The following is a 13,510-nucleotide window of genomic DNA, read 5'->3' as shown; positions in this document are numbered from 1 at the left end:
CCAAAAAGTAAGCCCAAGGAAAATGTGTGGAGTTGAAATCCTCATTTCTCATCTATGGAATCATTTGTGGAATTCATTGTCACAGACGCCAAGTCTTTGAGTATTTTAAAATGGAGATTGACAGCTTTTTGATTAGTGCGGATGTCCAAGATTACGGGCAGGAGAATAGGGTTGAGAGGAAAAAATAGATCGGCCGTGATTGAATGGCGGAGCAGTCTCGATGGGTGGAATGAGCCTAATTCTGTTCCTGTCATGATCTTACGAACTTATAACTGGAAGTTCACGGTCAGGGAGGTTACTCTGAAGGTGGAACATGAGCATAATTAGCAAAACTAGCCTGATGGATGTGCCATGACATTCAGTGAGTAGCTACCATTTAAGTTCCATTTGCGGTTTCAACGGCTCAATTTGTTTGACAAGGGCATGCTTCAAAAAACAAACCTTGCCTAAATCTATCATTATTTATAGAATGATATTGGTGCAATGGGCTGCCGCAAAGTGTGCGTGGGTTTCTCGCCTTTTGATGCATTTCCCCTTTCACTGTCGGGCATTGCCTTTCAGGATTTAAAGTTGTTCTGATATGTTGGCCCCATTTTAACAGCGCATTTCATAACACTTTAATTCTGGGTGTTTTAACATAAATATGTCCTAAACACAAAATTGCAAGATTAAATTCCATATGGCCTAACCCACTTTTGAGAATGGGTGTATTGAACGTTGTGGCCAAGATATTGAGATGGGACATCATGCTGACTGAATGTATCAAACTGCAACCACGGTTTAACATTGCATTGCACTGCAAACATGTCGCCTGCATCCATACTTCATCCTGATTCAAAAGTGCAGTACAGTTCTATAGAAACAAATGACGAGTTGCTTGGGCTTTTGTTCAGTCATGCACAGCTGTGGAAGAGCCTCATCAGCCTTTGAGTGGGGGAGGAAAAGCCCAACGAGAATGACTTCAAGTGAGTGAAGGTGCATCAGCACCAGGTTTTTGTACACAGTCTCAGTGAAGAAGTTTAGTTTAAAGATTAAGCATGGAAAAGGGCCAAGTGGTCCTCCGAGCTCACCCTGACCATCGATCACCCGTTCACACTAGTTCTACATTAACTCACTTTCTCACCCAACTCCCTCCGTACTCGGGGAAATTTAGAGGCCAATTTACCTACAAATCCGCATGTCTTTGAGATGTGGGAGGAAACCAATGTGGTCAAGAGAGAACATACAAACTTCACACAGACAACACCCTAGGGTGGGATTGAACCCGGATCTCTGGTGCTATACCAGCTGAAATCCAACGATAGTGTCATGACATCAGCCAGCTGAAAGATTGGAAGCTGATGCGTTTATTTTTCTTACACCCAAGAATGTTTAATTGTCATGTACAGGCAACAGAACAATTAAATTCTTACCTGCGGCAGGTTTACAAGCTCACCAACACAATGATGCACAGATGAATATATATCAATACAATGAATAAATGAATAACCTAATACTGTGTAACCATAATTATGCAAAACTGAAATCCATTGTGCAACCAAAGGCAAAGACTGGGAATTACAATAGCCCTTCTACATATCATGAACACCTTTAACCAGGCTGGTTAGTGATGGTATCGGAGATGCAATGTCAGGATATTGGGAAAGATACTGTGGTTTTATTCACCTGGATAAGGGCAGCAGCCCATTGTAAACGTGTAGGAAGGAACGGCAGATGCTGGTTTACACCGAAGACAGAGACAATAAGCTGGAGTAACTCAGCGGGTCAGGCAACATCTCTGGGGAAAAGGAATAGGTGACGTTTTAGGTCAAGACCCTTCTTGAGGACTGAAGAAGGGTCTAGACCCGAAAGGTCACCAAGTTACTCCAGCTTTTTGTATCTAGCCAATTTTAAACAGATGTCTATTATTGACTTAAGTAATAGCAAATAGCGATCCTGTTGAAGAGGGAGGCTAAGTGTGTGAATGCAACTGTGAGCCAGCATCATATCAGCAGCAGAACAAACACAATTTCACTGAGTTCCTGGCTGAGACTGGCCTGGGAGCCCTGGAAACTGAGCGGGAGCAAACATGGAAGAAGGGTCCTGATCTGAAACGTCGTCTGTCCATTCCTTCCACAGAGGCCGCCTGACACGCTGAGTTCCTCCAGCACATTCTTTTTGCATCACAAAACCATGTCATCATCACCACAGTCAACAAAGCCTTCAGTGCAATCTGCCTTTGGAAATGCTGCCTTTCTGGAGAATGTTTTTTTTATTGCAGATTGCAGTTGGTGATTCGCAGAAGCTCTGCGAATTCACAATGACATTCTGCTAAGCTCTCCAATGTTAACATTCTTAACAAAACTGGCAGGTCAGATACTTGCTGGCACCAAGTCTGCCCGAGGACTTGGAGCACCATGTGCTGTTCTGGTTGACCAGCTACAGGACGTATGTCATTAAGTTCGAAAGAGTGCAGAAGATATTCAAGTAGCTAGTCTGTTACTTGAACTCGGGGGCTTGTTGTAAGGAGAGGTTGGATAGGCTAGGACTTTTTCTCTTTGGAGCGAAGGAAGCTGAGGGGTGACCTTATTGAGATGTCCAAGAACATGAGAGGCATGAATAAAGTGAATGCTCAGTCGTCTTTTTTCCCCCAGGGAAGTGGATTCTTAAACTAGTGGGCATAGGCTTAAAATGAGAGGGGAGAGATTTAAGAGGTGCTTCAGGGGCAACGTTTTGGTGGTGGGTGTATGGAATGAGCTACCAGAGGAAGTAGTTAAGGCAGGTATAATAACAATGTTTGGAAGCTATTTGGACAGGAACGTGGATACGAAAGATGTACAGGGATACAGTATGTGCCGTATGGGGCTAGCTAGATGTGGCATCTTAGTCGGCTAGGGCAAGTTAGGCAGAAGGGACTGTTTCTGTGCTGCATGACTTTGTGACTCCAATTGTTCCCCAATTGTCACAGATTCTGTTCTTTCCTTCCCCTTTTCTTGTTATTGATCTTCTGATGCTATTGACAGTCTTTCAAGCTATTGACAGTCTTTCTCTGTCTACGGATGCTGCCTGAATGGCTGAACATTTCCAGCTTTCATCTTGCACTGCTGGAGGTTAAGGTATGGAATTTACAACTGAAATGTTTGGACAGGAGTCACAAATTCTGAGTAAAGGGAAATGGTTCATTTCTGGTTAAAGAAAAAATGGAACTTGAAGAACAAATTTGCATTACATCTGTTACACAATAAAACCATTGGCACAGACATGAGCCAAATATGCACATTTCTGTGAAGTAATATTTGATTCCATGAATTTCTTGTAGGGGAATTGCTTCTTAACATGTCTGAAAGCTGACATACAAATCAAGATGTTTTTTTAACTGGGAATTCCTTAGCTGTACCAGTCCCGTTTCCTCCCTTAGCTCCTAGATAAAAACATCGTACTATTATGGTTTGGTTTCCTGGTACAATTGATTATTGTATTATTGATTAGAGTCATAGAGTGATACAGTGTGGAAACAGGCCCTTCGGCCCAACTTCCAACACCAGCCAACATGTCCCAGCTACACTAGTCCCACCTGCCTGCAGATGCTCCATACCCCACCAAACCTATCCTACCCATGTACCTGTCTAACTTTTTCTTAAATGTTAGCATAGTCCCAGCCTCAACTACCTCCTCTGGCAGCTTGTTCCATACACCCACCATTCTTTGTGTGAAAATGTTACCCCTCAGATTCTTATTAAATCTTTTCACCTTAAACCTGTGTCCTCTACTCCTCGATTCATCTACTCTGGGCACGAGACTCTGTGCATCTACCCGATCTGTTCCTCTCATGATTTTATACACCTGTTTACTCTATTACTAGACTAAGTGGGACCCGTTGGGTCCCTGTCACATGGGAGGCCTGGTCCTCCAACGCAACCCGCTCCCCAACGCAATATTCCACCACTCACCCGTTCCCCCATTTTCCAGCACACACCATAGGGGATATATATATATATGTGTATATATATATATATATATATATATATATATTATGTGTGTGTGTGAGTGTATGTATTTTGCATCAATGAGATTGTTAGGCTGCAGCAAGTAAGAATGTCATTCTTCTGTTGCCAGTACATATGATAATTAAACGACTCTTGTATTAAAATAAAAACATTGTCACAATTAAAGATATTTCCGATGAAACGAAGGTTCACTATGGTGGTCAGTCTGCATCATGCTAAGCTGTGTGCCGGTTTTCAGCTGAATAATATACCAGCCTGACCTTGAATCAAGACTTTATTTTTCATTTGCATTGGATCGGAACCGGAGCAATGAAAAACGTTGTCGCTGTAGTTTTACAGGCACATTTGATGCAATCACTTTTAGGTTTAGGTTTATTAATGTCACATGTACTGAGGTACAGTAAAAAGTTTTGTTTTGCACGCTATCCAAACAGATTATACGTACCATACATCTATACAATCAGACACAGAGTGCTGCAGTAACTCAGTCGATCAGGCAGCATCTCTAAAGAACAGAGAGAAATGATATTTCGGTTTGGAACCCTTCTTCAGACTCGACCCGAAAAGTCACCAACTCATGCTCTCCAGAGATGCTGCCTGACTCGCCGAGTTACTCCACCACTTTGTGAACTTGTATGCAAACAAGCATCTACAGTTCCTTGTTTCGAGATACAATCAGTTCAAACTCAAGTACAACAGACAGAGCAGAGGGGAAGTTACAGAGTGTAGAATGTAGAATCCAATGTCCTTAGTGGGCTAGAGGTTATAAGTTAACTAGACCATGAGACTGCAAAAAACAAAGTACGCAAAACAACCAGAATAGTGTGATGTTTTGACCTTGCAGTGTGGAAATTCCTCTCCTTTCACATCACCTATTCAGATAACTCTGACATGAAAGACTGTTTCTTGACTTATTTTATGGGACGTGTAGGAAGGAATTGCAGATGCTGGGTTAAATTGAAGATAGATAAAATCAGTGGGACAAGCAGCAGCTCTGGAGAGAAGGAATGGGTGACGTTTTGGGTGGAGGCCCTTCTTCAGATCCTTCATAGAAAACAGAAACATAGAAAACAGATGCAGGAGTAGGCCATTCGGCCCTTCGAGCCAGATGAAATACTTTATTGCCACATGTGACAAGACACAATGAAATTCTTTGCTTGTTTACCCGATGTATACAAATAGCGGCCATCTACGGCGCTGACAGTTACTAAGCGCCCGGCTCCTCCTTTTGTTCTCCTCCCTCCCCCTCAGGGCAGTCCCCTCCACACAGGGTTCTCCATTGTTCCCCCTCCCTCACAGCGGTCCTCCACGCTCTCATCGACCCACGAGGCCTCACCGCTGCCGTCACCCCATTCACATGTCTGTCGGCCTGCGCTATGAACTCGCCTTCATAGTTTTGGCTTGTTTTGTTCCATGGAACTGAATTTCTGTCATTTTTGTTCACTGTTTTGTTTGACCAGCAGCCTGACAGCCTGTTAGTTGTGCATTCACATACGCCCACAAAGGGTTTTGTTCTGTCTTATTCGAGAACCAAAATATAATTGAATCCAGGCACCCAATGACTCACAGGCAGATGGTTTTCATTTACAGACGCATCATCTCATCATTTGCACTTGAATTTGCCATTGGTGAATGAGATATCCAGTAAACAAAACATGGCAGCTTGCTCATATATAATTGCATGACCTTTAAATTCACAGTTAAGCTCCTCAGAGCAACCGCTTTCACATGTCTAGGAAGGAACTGCAGGTGGTGATTTGTACTGAAGATAAGAGACATAATGCCGGTGCAACTGTGCGGGTCAGGCAGTATCTCAGATGCAAAGAGAAAAGAACTCCAGATGCTGGAATCTTGAACAATTCAAGTCTCTATATTTAATTTCTTTGTATAGTCTTCTTTGATTGAATAGCGTGCAAAGAAAAGCTTTTCACTGTACCTCGGTACACGTGACAATAACAAACTAGACAATCAGCACCAGCACTTTGTGCCTGTCCCCTTGATATGTTACTCACTGTGCCGGAACACTGAGTGGTTTAAGTATAATAGACTTGGGGTAAAGTTGAGTAGGGACTGGCACAGTGGCGCAGCTGGTAGAGCTGCTGTCTCACCTTGCCCGACACCTGGAGTCCGTTTATTCAATTCATGGAGCACCTGCCACTCACTCAAATAGTGATATTTGGGATAAAGGCAAGAGTTTATTCTGCATTTTTTATCTCCTATCCCCGGGTGCTGTCTTTGTGGAGTTTACACATTCTCCCTGTGACCGTGTGGGTTTCCTTTGGGTGCTCAGGTTTCTCCCCACGTCCCAAAGTTTGTAGGTAAATTGGCCTCTGTAAAATTGCCTCTCGTGTGCAGGGAGTGGATGAAAAAGTGAGATTACTTAGAGCTAGTAAGAACTGGTGATCAATGGTCAGCGTAGACTTGGTGGGCCGAAGGGCCTGTTTCTGTGCTGTATCACTCAATTCAATTCAATTCACCGATTAAAAGTCCCAAAGAACTCCGATGACCACTTTTTCATGGGAGCCAACTCGAGATTTCTCCAGTCACATAATGCCGATAATCAGGACATTCAAGTATTTTTAGGATTAATATTCCAATTGAAATTACTGGATGTTTGAATCCGTTTTGGGTTGACAATAGTTGATTGTAATTATCTGTGGCAGAAGAACAGTGTTCCTTTTGTGATCTTTTAAACATTAGCAAAGTGGGAATGTGAAGGGATCTTTACAGTACGTGACAGAACTCTGCCTTGTCTCTTGCATTTTAACAAATATTACACTCTGGCGCTCCATATTTGGGGAGAATGATTTTTGGGAAGTATAGGAGGTTTTCCCTTAGAGTTTGCAAGTGAGACATTTTGTCTAAAGAATTCAAACGTTTTTTTTTTTACGGGAGAAAATAGACTTTGAGCAATAAATTGGCCAACAGTGTCGGGAACTCACTGTACAGCTGTAAAGAACTGCAGTGTTCTCATAGACTGTACCATTCCTCCAGCACTTTGTGTGTTGCTCAATGTGTGGACTGAGATAAGTGGGTCTGATAGTGTGGCATCTCAGCTGGCTGAAGGGATTTAGATAAGGACTGGGGGGTAGTTAAGCCTCAATCATTTGTCAGACTTGTGTTGTTTACTTCCGAAGATATCTTTGTTCATTCATAAACCACTTCAAATGACGAATGTTCTTATCGTGAGCTGTTTCCTTCATTATTACAGTGTAACCCATATTGACGCAAGTCGGAAATGTGGTGGTGAACATGGGCCGCCCCAAGCTTTAGATTCCCTTTTTTTTAAATCGACTTCCCAAAATTGTTGAACACTTCATTAAGTTAAGAGTAAAGAATGTTTAGATATAATGTGTACCGAAAATGGAACGGTTGTTAGAGTCTTACTTGCAGCAGTAACTTGCAACAGGCCCATAAACACCATCACTGAGATAACTATATATAATAATTAATGAAATACAATCACAATCACAATAATACTTTATTAGCCAAATATGTTTTGCAACATACAAAGAATTTCATTTGCCAAGTCAGTCATGCAAATAAAAAGCAGCGGAACACACAAAACACATTTTAACATAAACATCCACCACAGTGACTCCTCCACATTCCTCACTGTGATGGCAGGCGAAAACAGTTCCAATCTCTTCCATTAGCTCTCCCGCGGTCGGGGGGCTTCAAGCCCTCCGTTAATGGGACGATCTTGGCTCCCGTAGCCGGCGGTGTTTGGGCCCACCGCATCGGGGCGATTAGCTCCTGCATCGGGGGATGTCGGCTCCCCCTGCGCCGGCGATCGGACCTCAGGTCGGGGCTGATCGAGCCTTCTGCCACGTTGGAGCTCCTGACATCCACGGCTTCTCCCAAGACTGCGAGCTTGCGATGGTAAATTCCGCAGGCAATGGATCAGCTCCGATGTCAAGTCCACGCCTGCGGTGTGGCACAATGTCAGTCCGAGGAGGCCTCCAGCTCCATCGATGGTAGGCTGCAGAGCGACCGGGGATGCGATCCGGAAAATAATCGTATCTCCGGCAAAGTAAGAAACTGAAAAAAAGTTTCCCCCGACTCCCCTCTACCCGCACATAATACAAACCGGAGAACATTTACACAAACTTTTAACATGCACAAAAATGTTTTACAAAGACGAGAAAAAACAGACAGACTGTTGGCGGGGCCGCCAGTCGTGCAATAACAAATACTGGGTAGTCATAACAGTGCAAGGACCAAAGTCTGTAGTGCAACCAAAGACACAGTCCATAGAAGGTCATAGCTGCCGAGGTTAGTGTCATATATGTTCAAGGTGGTTGTTAGCTAATATGTAATCACCAGAGGCCACGCATCCTAGATCTGATACAACAGCGTGTGATCACAGGCCCCTTTATGCGCATCAGTTGTACGTTATATTTTGGCCGCCTCTGTAACCCCATCCCCCTCCCGTCCAATCCCCCTCAATGTCCCTCAATATCCCTTACAGGCCCCGTCTACGCCCACCTTCTTGCCCCTTACTTGGGACTGAGAAAGTTGGCAACCCTAGTCCCGACCCATAACGAGATCTGTCCATTCCCCTACAGATGCCGAGTTCCTCCAGCACTTTGTGTGTTGCTCAACGATTCAGCACCTGCGGTTTTTTGCGCCGACGTGAGCGGGCATCTTTTGCATCGAGTTGTGCGAATGTGAAGCGCAGGGCGGTCGGAGCGAGGACTCTGGCGTCACCCACCGCAAGATCCTTCACTTGGCTGAAATTGTACAAAGAAACCTTGGTGCCCTGCGTTACCCACCGGATGAAGCAACAGGACAAAGAACAATCATTTCCAAATCTCCAGGCCACAAGATCAGACAGACAAATCAACAAATAACTAACGTGAACACGAGTGGGTGTAAGTCACAGTTTCAAAGATTGCGTTATAGAAACTCAGGGGTACACGGGCCCCTGGCTACACACGCAGCCAAGTCATAATACAGCTACATTATTAGTCATTGTGTACATACTATTGTGCAAAGCTGCGAAGCATTTTCAGTCAGCAGTTTAGCCATTCAGAACTTGTTCTGCATCTATCTGCAGCCCCAGTTATATTTAGAGAGCCTTATTTTTAAATCAGGACTGCAGGGTACACAGTGAGCTCGAACTGTTTTCTCTCTGCTGGGAAAGGGAACTCAATGTTTCTGTAATTCATCTGCTGCCGACCCTACACTTGGTAAAACCTCGGTGGAAGCTTATCTCAAATGAGTCGCGTAGAGACTTACGCGGTGACCCTGTAGTTTCAGCGGTCAGTAAGCCCTGAGCACAGAAGCATCATAAAGCAGGGACGTCAGGCAAATGGAAACAAAGATGCATCATAATCTGGAGCCATCTCATCTCTAAGCTTTAGACATTAGAGATACAGCGCGGAAACAGGCCCTTCGGCCCACCAAGGCCACGCTGACCAGCGATCACCCCGTACACTGACGCTGTTCTCGACACACTAGGGAACATTTACTGAAGCCAATTATCCTGCAAACCTGTGTGTCTTTGTAGTGTGGGGGGGAAACCGGAGCACCCGGAGAAACGTGGTCACAGGGAGAACGTGCAAACTCCGTACAGACAGCACCTGTAATTAGGATTGAACCTGGGTCTCTGGCGCCGTAAGGCAGCAACTCTACCGCTGCCTTGCCGTTAGGGATACCACAATGGAACAGACTCTTCAGCCCACCGAGGCCACACTGACCATCGATCACCCGTTCACACCAGTTCTATTTTATCCTGATTCTTATCCACTCCCTACAAGACCAATTAATCTACAAACCCACACATTATGACGTGGGGGGAAACCGGAGGAATCCCACACGGTCAGCAAAAGGATTTGCAAAAGGATTTGAGTATAGGAGCAGAGAGGTTCTACTGCAGTTGTACAGGGTCTTGGTGAGACCACACCTGGAGTATTGCGTACAGTTTTGGTCTCCAAATCTGAGGAAGGACATTATTGCCATAGAGGGAGTGCAGAGACGGTTCACCAGACTGATTCCTGGGATGTCAGGACTGTCTTATGAAGAAAGGCTGGATAGACTTGGTTTATACTCTCTAGAATTTAGGAGATTGAGAGGGGATCTTATAGAAACTTACAAAATTCTTAAGGGGTTGGACAGGCTAGATGCAGGAAGATTGTTCCCGATGTTAGGGAAGTCCAGGACAAGAGGTCACAGCTTAAGGATAAGGGGGAAATCCTTTAAAACCGAGATGAGAAGAACTTTTTTCACACAGAGTGGTGAATCTCTGGAACTCTCTGCCACAGAGGGTAGTTGAGGCCAGTTCATTGGCTATATTTAAGAGGGAGTTAGATGTGGCCCTTGTGGCTAAGGGGATCAGGGGGTATGGAGAGAAGGCAGGTACGGGATACTGAGTTGAATGATCAGCCATGATCATATTGAATGGCGGTGCAGGCTCGAAGGGCCGAATGGCCTACTCCTGCACCTAATTTCTATGTTTCTATGTTTCTATGTTTGTCAGAGGGAGAACGTTCAAACTCCACACAGACAGCACCCGAGGTCAGGATCAAACCTGGGTCTCTGGCGCTGTGAGGCAGCAGCTCTACTATCTGCTCCACTGCCCAACCCTTATGAGAAACACATCCGGAGCTGAATCTGAAGTTACGCCCTTTGGCAGAATGAATGACTAACGCTAAGAACAGGATGTTTGTAATAGTATTCATCTTCGTGGAGTAAAACCTTGCCCTGCGCTACTTGTTCTATCGTCAGTGGAGATTCAAGATGATTTGCCTTACTACAAGTTGTACTAATAATGAGGTCAGAAGAGAACAGTCACAGCCCAATCTTGAACATGATGTTCTAATTATTTGTGACTTTCCTGACTCAGTTTGCTCCAGATTTGAGATGATTTGCGTTTATCCAAATTGTATGACGATTGATATCAGAAGTGAACAGTCATAGCCCAATCTTGAACATGATGTTCTATAGACAATAGACAATAGGTGCAGGAGGAGGCCATTCGGCCCTTCGAGCCAGCACTGCCATTCAATGTGATCATGGCTGATCATCCCCAATCAGTACCCCGTTCCTGCCTTCTCCCCATATCCCCTGACAAACCGACTCTCCGTAATCTTCTCAGGAAGTAGCGGCGCTGATGTGCTTTCTTGATAATTGCATTAGTATTCTCGGACCAGGAAAGATCTTCAGAGATGTGCACGCCCAGGAATTTGAAGCTCTTGACCCTTTCAACCATCGACCCATTGATATAAATGGGGCTGTGGGTTCCCCTCCTCCTCCTTCCAAAGTCCACAATCAGTTCCTTAGTTTTGCTGGTGTTGAGGGCCAGGTTATTGCGCTGGCACCATATGCACAGTTGCTCGATCTCTCTTCTATACTCGGACTCATCCCCATCAGTGATATGTCCCACAACAGTGGTGTCGTCAGCGAACTTGATGATGGAGTTCGCACTGTGACTGGCTACGCAGTCATAAGTATTGAGTGAGTACAGCAGGGATCTGAGCACGCAGCCTTGAGGTGCTCCTGTGCTGATTGTTATTGAGGCTGACACATTTCCACCAATACGAACAGACTGTGGTCTGTGAGTGAGGAAGTCGAGGATCCAATTGCAGAGGGATGCGCAGAGACCCAGTTCTGCGAGTTTGGTAACCAGCTTGGAGGGGATGATTGTATTAAATGCCGAGCTGTAATCGATGAATAACAGCCTGAATATGAGTTTTTGTTGTCCAAGTGGTCCAGAGCGGAGTGGAGGGCCAGCGAGATCGCATCCACCATTGATCTGTTGTGGCGGTAAGCGAACTGCAGTGGGTCCAGGTTTTTGTCGAGGTAGGAGTTGATTTGCTCCATGATCAACCTCTCAAAGCACTTCATCACCACCGGCGTTAGTGCCACTGGTCGATAGTCATTGAGGCACGTCACCTTACTCTTCTTGGGCACTGGAATAATTGATGCCCTTTTAAAGCAGGTGGGGACCTCAGACCTCAAAGTGAGAGGTTGAAAATGTCCGTTTCCTCCTCACAGTTCACACTACCACCCAGCTTTATGTCATCTGCAAATTTGCTAATGTTACTTTGAATCCCTTCATCCATATCATTGATGTATATTGTAAATAGCTGTAGTCCCAGGACCGAGCCTTGCGGTACCCCACTAATCACTGCCTGCCATTCTGAAAGGGACCCGTTAATCCCTACTCTTTGTTTCCTGTCCGCCAAACCAATTTTCTATCCATGTCAGCACTCTACCCCCAATACCATGTCACATTCGGACCATTTGTGAGCTTATTGAATCTGTTTGCTCCAAGGAAATTTTGAAAAATCTGGTGGCCTTGGCGTGCAGAGAGATTTTGTCCATCAACATCATTCTTCCGCCCATCCTGAAGAAGGAGCAGCCTCCTCAGAAATTCTGCATCTCAAGACTAATCCACTTCTGACCAAAACATGTGAAAGGTTATGAATCCCGATCCGTGTTTTTGTTGTTACCGAGCGGCATGGTTTATAAGAATGTAAATAATATCCTTCTCCCACGAGAAACCAATTAGCCAGAGAATGGCGGGCGGCATCCATATAAAGCGGGCAGTTGTCATTCACGTTGTATAGAAAGATTCGGGCTGACCGCGATGTAAAGCTCTCCTTCACTACTAATTGTGAACAGAAGCAAGAAGACAAAAGGTTGCCTTTACTGAATTTACAGGACTGTCTTGAAAACATGGAATTCTTGATGGGATTTCTGAGTGAGATGTAAATCCAGTCTTACAGTGTTCCCTTGGGTTTAGCAATGCATTTATTTCCATCGATTCCTCCAGGCACACAAGGACAAAGCTTTTCACTGTACCTCAGTACATGTGACAATAATAAACGGAACATGGGATGTTGGTCTTGGAGGGGAAGGTGCTCCTCAAACTGCGGAGCATCTTGGACAATACAGCTCACCCCCTCCATGATACACACTGGTCAACCTGAGGAGCACCTTCAGCAACAGACTGGTTCCACCAAGATGCAGGACAGAACGCCACAGAAGATCCTTCTTCCCTGTGGCTATCAAACTGTACAACTCCTCCCCCTTCTGTCGTGGGGTAGACTGAGACTGACCCCCCGTGTTTTGTGTTTTATTACTGATGGCAGATCAATTTCCCTCCTGGGATAAATATCGTATCGTAACTAACAAACGGAACTGTCTATCACCAGTAGTGCTGGCACCTTCTATACACATGGCACCATTGCCACTCTTGTGGGCTGCTCCTGGGCGATGTTTTACAGAGCGTGGAGTCGCTAAGAGGGTCTAGAGAGAGATGTCAAAGGCTCTCTGTCACGGTTCCACTTCCATGAGCCAAGGTCCCAGAATCTCTCTTCCCAAGCCGATCGCGGAACTTTAGGGAGCTTCCCGATGGAGTGGGGGATGACTTCAAGGACTGCTTTGATATTTAAGAGGGAGTTCGATGCGGCCCTTGTGGCTAAAGGGATCAGGGGGTATGGAGAGATGCCAGGTACAGGATACTGAGTTGGATGATCAGACATGATCATATTGAATGGCGGTGCAGGCTCGAAGGG

Source organism: Leucoraja erinacea, chromosome 33 (assembly GCF_028641065.1).
Source record: "Leucoraja erinacea ecotype New England chromosome 33, Leri_hhj_1, whole genome shotgun sequence".
Taxonomy (NCBI): Eukaryota; Metazoa; Chordata; class Chondrichthyes; order Rajiformes; family Rajidae; genus Leucoraja; species Leucoraja erinaceus.
Note: the sequence above shows the minus strand (reverse complement) of the source record.